Source organism: Notolepis coatsorum, assembly GCF_963971535.1.
Source record: "Notolepis coatsorum genome assembly, chromosome: 16".
Classification (NCBI taxonomy): domain Eukaryota; kingdom Metazoa; phylum Chordata; class Actinopteri; order Aulopiformes; family Paralepididae; genus Notolepis; species Notolepis coatsorum.
Window position 1 is genome coordinate 24,597,140 of NC_140180.1, and position 6,590 is coordinate 24,603,729.

Consider the following 6,590-nt stretch of genomic DNA (forward strand, 5'->3'; position numbering starts at 1 on the left):
GATTATGTTTGTAGCCAATGTGGCAAAGGTGTGTAATCGTTGAATTATCTTGGAATTATTTTGACTCTCTCTTTCATAAATTGTTTATTCAACTTCAGCCCCAATCATAACCACCACATATTGTTTTTTGTAATGTCAGATTTAACAACTCCTTTTGAGAGTGTGCCATCTGCCATTCCATTCGCCGCCTCCACTGTCAATCAGTTGTATCGCCTGGTCCCGCCTCCACCAATCACAAGCGGCAGCACGGCTCCATTGTGTGTGTGTGTGTCCGCGTGAGGGAGAGAGAGTCAGATAGTTCTCCAACTCTGTCGCAGACAGTGAAATCCTGGTTGTTCCCCACCCACCTGGTTATCTAAAAACTATCGCGCCGCGCCGCCGCCACAACTAGAAACAATGGCCTGGCAAAAAATAAATAAAAAATTATAATAAAAAAAATATATAATATTTTTTTTTTAATATAATTTTTTTTTTTTATCTGTGCAGGCCAGGCCACCGGGAAAACTCCCGGTGCTCCCGATGGCCAGTCCGGGCCTGGACCCACTCCTATCCGAGCTCCTGGGGGGGGTCATCAAAGCAAAGCAGGCTATTCTCGGTCCTCGCTCCACGATGGTGGAACGAACTTCCCACCAGTCAGGACAGCTGAAACCCGTAAAATGTTCCACCGTTGACTAAAAACCCACTTCTTCAATGTATATCTGAAAAATAAATAATAATAAAAATAAAATACTAACCTTCATACTGTCTTTTACTATTATGCACTTTGCTACTAAGTAATCTACCTTGCCTATATTACTATGGTTGTACGGTTCCTGCTGACTTGTTGTACAGAACTTATAAGTCGCTTTGGATACAAGCATCAGCTAAATGACTCAATATAAATGTAATGTTGCTAGGGAACAGTTATTGCATTAGCAAACATTGCATCAGGAAATTAACTTAGATCTGTTTAGAATGTTTATGTTGTCAAAATGAAACCGTCCATATCAGAAATGATGATGATGCTAACTTCTCACTTTAGCTTTGCTATTTGTTTTAAATAGCTTAGCCTACTCTGGCACATCAACAAAAAAAACAAAACTAAAAACCACACGGGTGGCTAAGTGGCGCAGTGGGCAAGGCGCTCGCCACTAACGCAGGAGATGCTGGGTTCGAGCCCAGCTCTCGGCGTTGCTTCCGGCTTGGCTGGTCGTTCATACTAATACAATTGGTAGTATTAGGGGGTGGGAAAGCCGGTGGGTCGGGATCGGACGTTGTGGACAGCGACTCCAACAGGTCGGTTGGTGCGCCTGTACACTACAGCAGAATCAGGAAGCAACGGGGGCAGTGTGAGCCTCCCACGCGTTACTCCTCGCCGCTGAGAGATCGCGCTGTACAGGTGAAAATGTGCGACAGCTGCCTCCTCGTGTACCGGAGGGGACACGTGATGCAAGGCTTGGTCCACATTGCAGCCGACCAGTGGGAGGCATGGTCTAACAACGTTAGAGACAGGGGAGGGTAGAATTGGATAATACGAAATTGGGATGGGAGAAAAATTGAAAATGGGGAGAAAAAGTAGATAAAAAAATAAAAAATTAAAGAAAAAAACCACACAAATTCTAAAATAAAATTCTCTAATTACATTATCCGCAAACTTTTATTACAATATCAATCATTTATATCAACAATGTCAAACATTTTATTACATTATTGGTTAAGTTATTACATTATTGGGTTTTTATAAAATTTTCAGGAGTATTATTATTTACATTATTGGGAAATGATTACTTATCGGGTGCTACAGGGCTCATCTTCTAGGGGCCATGAATGTGCACCGCAAATTTGAAGAGGATTAGAATGAAATCTATTCGAGTTATCGCGACAAGTCTGCGCCGGCAGACGGGGTAAATGGGTAGGGCTGTGCTTACAACCGAGGTTTGGTTAGGGTTCTCACCAACGAGAGTTCTCACCAAACCGCCTCCAGCGGACGAGGCACTCGGGACACTGCAGGCTGACGTTGGTCCACCTCTGCAGGCTGACGTTGGTCCACCTCTGCAGGCTGACGTTGGTCCACCTCTGCAGGCCGACGCTGGTCCACCTCTGCAGGCCGACGTTGGTCCACCTCTGCAGGCCGACGTTGGTCCACCTCTGCAGGCCGACGTTGGTCCACCTCTGCAGGCTGACGTTGGTCCACCTCTGCAAGCTGACGCTGGTCCACCTCTGCAGGCTGACGCTGGTCCACCTCTGCAGGCTGACGTTGGTCCACCTCTGCAGGCTGACGTTGGTCCACCTCTGCAGGCTGACGCTGGTCCACCTCTGCAGGCTGACGCTGGTCCACCTCTGCAGGCTGACGCTGGTCCACCTCTGCAGGCTGACGCTGGTCCACCTCTGCAGGCTGACGCTGGTCCACCTCTGCAGGCTGACGTTGGTCCACCTCTGCAGGCTGACGCTGGTCCACCTCTGCAGGCTGACGCTGGTCCACCTCTGCAGGCTGACGCTGGTCCACCTCTGCAGGCTGACGCTGGTCCACCTCTGCAGGCTGACGCTGGTCCACCTCTGCAGAATGACGCTGGTCCACCTCTGCAGGCTGACGTTGGTCCACCTCTGCAGGCTGACGCTGGTCCACCTCTGCAGGCTGACGTTGGTCCACCTCTGCAGGCTGACGTTGGTCCACCTCTGCAGGCTGACGTTGGTCCACCTCTGCAGGCTGACGCTGGTCCACCTCTGCAGGCTGACGCTGGTCCACCTCTGCAGGCTGACGCTGGTCCACCTCTGCAGGCTGACGTTGGTCCACCTCTGCAGGCTGACGTTGGTCCACCTCTGCAGGCTGACGTTGGTCCACCTCTGCAGGCTGACGTTGGTCCACCTCTGAAGGCTGACGCTGGTCCACCTCTGCAGGCTGACGCTGGTCCACCTCTGCAGGCTGACGTTGGTGCACCTCTGAAGGCTGACGCTGGTCCACCTCTGCAGGCTGACGTTGGTCCACCTCTGCAGGCTGACGCTGGTCCACCTCTGAAGGCTGACGCTGGTCCATAAGACCCTGAGGCCCTCATTCTTCATTCGTGAAGACCTGAGTCGTAGCACAACCCTACCATTTTATTTAATTTAGCTTTAACTGATGATATATTGTATATAACCCGCCGTGTTGGTCCTGAGAACGACACCGCTGCGTGGAACCTGCTGACCCACAAGGAGAAACAAGGGCAGAGACCTCAACACTCATAAAAACAACTCGAACAACGAGTGTCAATCCACGACCTGAATAAAATACAACCTCAAAAAGGCTGTATAGAGGTAGACCCCTGCCCGCATAATGCGGCGAGACATTATGCCAGACGGGCGCAACCGTCTGAATGACAACACCGCATGAGCAAGAGAAGAAGTGGACTATAGATGAAGTCCAGACTATAATACTTAAGTATGAAGAGATGATCATGAGGCAGCTGCACACACTGATATACTACCTACCTTTCAATAGAGCCCAGGTGTTGTGGACATGGACACCTCTGATAGACCTTTCAATAGAGCCCAGGTGTTGTGGACACCTCTGATAGACCTTTCAATAGAGCCCAGGTGTTGTGGACACCTCTGATAGACCTTTCAATAGAGCCCAGGTGTTGTGGACACCTCTGATAGACCTTTCAATAGAGCCCAGGTGTTGTGGACATGGACAAAATCTGATAGACCTTTCAATAGAGCCCAGGTGTTGTGGACACCTCTGATAGACCTTTTAATAGAGCCCAGGTGTTGTGGACACCTCTGAAAGACCTTTCAATAGAGCCCAGGTGTTGTGGACACCTCTGGTAGACCCTTCAATAGAGACCAGGTGTTGTGGACACCTCTGATAGACTTTTCAATAGAGCCCAGGTGTTGTGGACACCTCTGATAGACCCTTCAATAGAGACCAGGTGTTGTGGACACCTCTGATAGACCTTTCAATAGAGCCCAGGTGTTGTGGACACCTCTGGTAGACCTTGTGGAGGACCTCTCCCTGAAGAAGAGGATGCTTGGGAGTTGGGACACGGCCTCCACTATCAAATGCAACAAATGCCCCTTAGACGGGTCTTTACCCAAGGACTGGGAACCAAAACATACAAACAGCTGATCAGAACTGGCGCTACGCACCGATTCTATCCAAATAAGCTAAAAGCGGACAGACGTTCAAGGATATAAATATATACATATTAATCAAATTAATGATTTAACATAACCCGCAATTGATTACTATTTCTAAGGTTTACAATAAGAATTACGTCTTCTGTTCATTGTAGCCTACAAAGTATCGTGAGTAGATCACTGCATGTTGTGGTCGGTGAAAAACCCCATATCGGGACTTCCGGTTTGCGACGTTCTGGTGAGCAGCCACATGAAAGAGCTCCCGGTCAATGAATACCAAAAAAAGGAAGTAAAACAATTCAAAACGAAATAAAAAGTGAAGATTCAAGGACAAAAGAAAGAAGGAAGAATGAACACGAGGACAAATGAAAGAAAAGCAACCCCAGATGAAGTAAATACACCGATGGAAAAGACTCAACAATGATGCAACAGGTAGAACAAGCTAGCGGGACGCTGAATGTCAATGCAGAGAAGCTACAGGCTAACATACAAACTAGCTTACAAGCTAACATAGAGGCTAACCAGGCCACCACGCAGATTGGATTAGGAGCAATGCGGAGCATACAATGTAACACTGAAAAATCCAACGGAGGTGGCAATGAAGCGTCGCAAACTCAGAAAAAGAAAGGAACCAGGTCTTGACAACGTGCAGGAGGTGGCGAATGGACACGGCGCAGAGAGGCTGGAAGGTGCCGGGAGGGGAAGGAGAGGCCTACGCTGACGCAGAGGATGGAGAGGGCGCGCAGGTGGACCAGAACCGAGAGACGAGGATGAGGAGAGGAGGACGGGAGGAGGAAAAGAGGGGACCTGAACCGATTCAAAGCAGATCAACTATGAAGAACGACAAAGGGACACGAGAAAGGGGCATGAAGGGACACGGTGATCCAAGGAAAGATACAAGACAAAATCAACGTGGAAGAGCACCCAATACAAACATACACACGGGGGACCTGGGGATGAGAATAGATACAACAGAGGAAAGATAATTGAACAATTACCCCAAGTAGTATAAAACTATAACACCAGAATTTAGAATAATTAACACTATGATTTACAATACACACGTTGATTGATTGATTGATTGGAAAGTTTATTAACAGATTGCAGAATGGGTACAGTACAGTACAGCTCAATACATACAATTGTTAAGAGGATGCAGACCTGAGAAAGACTTTCGTCTTGTTTCCATCAGGGTCCCCCATTTTCAATTCATCATATGACACACACGAAATACAGATAGACAGTACTGCTACATCTATACATTTATGACATACCAGATTTTCAAATACAGTACTGTTTGTGATACTAAAGAAATCCAGAAAAAGAGTGTATATACATTTGACATAGAAACTGTGCATTGGGGGAGGTTGGGTAGGTGGGGTGGGGCTGTACATTGGAGGTGGGGGGGGGGGTTGGGTAGGGGGGGGGGACACTGTACATTGGAATACTGACATACATTTGACATAGAAACTGTACATTGGAGGAGGTTGGGTGGGTGGGGTGGGGTTGGGTGGGGCTGTACATTGGAATACTGACAAAGCCATGCTTGGTCTTTATTGTACAACTGGGTTAGGACATTTGTAGGGGCCAGTTTTGAATTGCAGTCTCCCGTAGGTGTTCTTTGAGAGTGTTTTTGAAGGTGGGTAGTGATTCACATTCCTTTACAGCTTTGGGTAGGGCGTTCCACATTGTTGTGGCATAATTGCGAAACGTGTTTAGTCCCTTGTTTGAGCCGAATCTGGGTTTTACATGATTTGTGGAGCTCCCTCTGGTGTTGTGATCGTGGTATAGACAAACGATTTGAAATTTATAAAAAAAAAAAAAAGGGACACGCTGATTAGGAAACATATTGGGGAATAATACACGATGGACTGGTATGAAGGAACTACAGGATTACACATGACACACAATACAAATGAACATGTGCATAAGAAATACAAATTCAGAACATTGACCGGGAGCTCTGAGGCCGTCCACAGAACGAATGTTGGACTTATATAGTGCGCATTTCGCCACTAGGGGGAGCCCTCTCACTAGGAGAGCCATTACTCCTCACCCTTCCAACGGGGAACAGAGGGATACGACTAAGATCCTCTAACACCATGGGAGCGCCAAATGTTGTCTTTTTTTTTTTAGTTATGTTAGAATCTGAGTTATGTTAGAATAGCAGTTGCTTTAAATGTGCACATGGACATTTGTGAAGGACAAGAATAAAAAAATGTTGGACATGAAGAGAGGCTTGGAGAATCTCCATTGGGGGTATTTCCGTCACTAGGGGGGGGCTTCTCCAATAGGAGAGCTGATTCCCCTCCAAAACGCCAACGGGGGCAAAAAGTGCTAACCATATAGCCTATTTTATTTTCATTTAATTTCTTCTTATTGTGTTGTCAGTTTTATTTTTTAAGTCATGTTAGCATAAATGTATATAGTGATATCGGTGACATGGGAAGTATAGAGGTGGGCAGGCTGAGTTCAGTGGGGGGGAATGTCGGGGG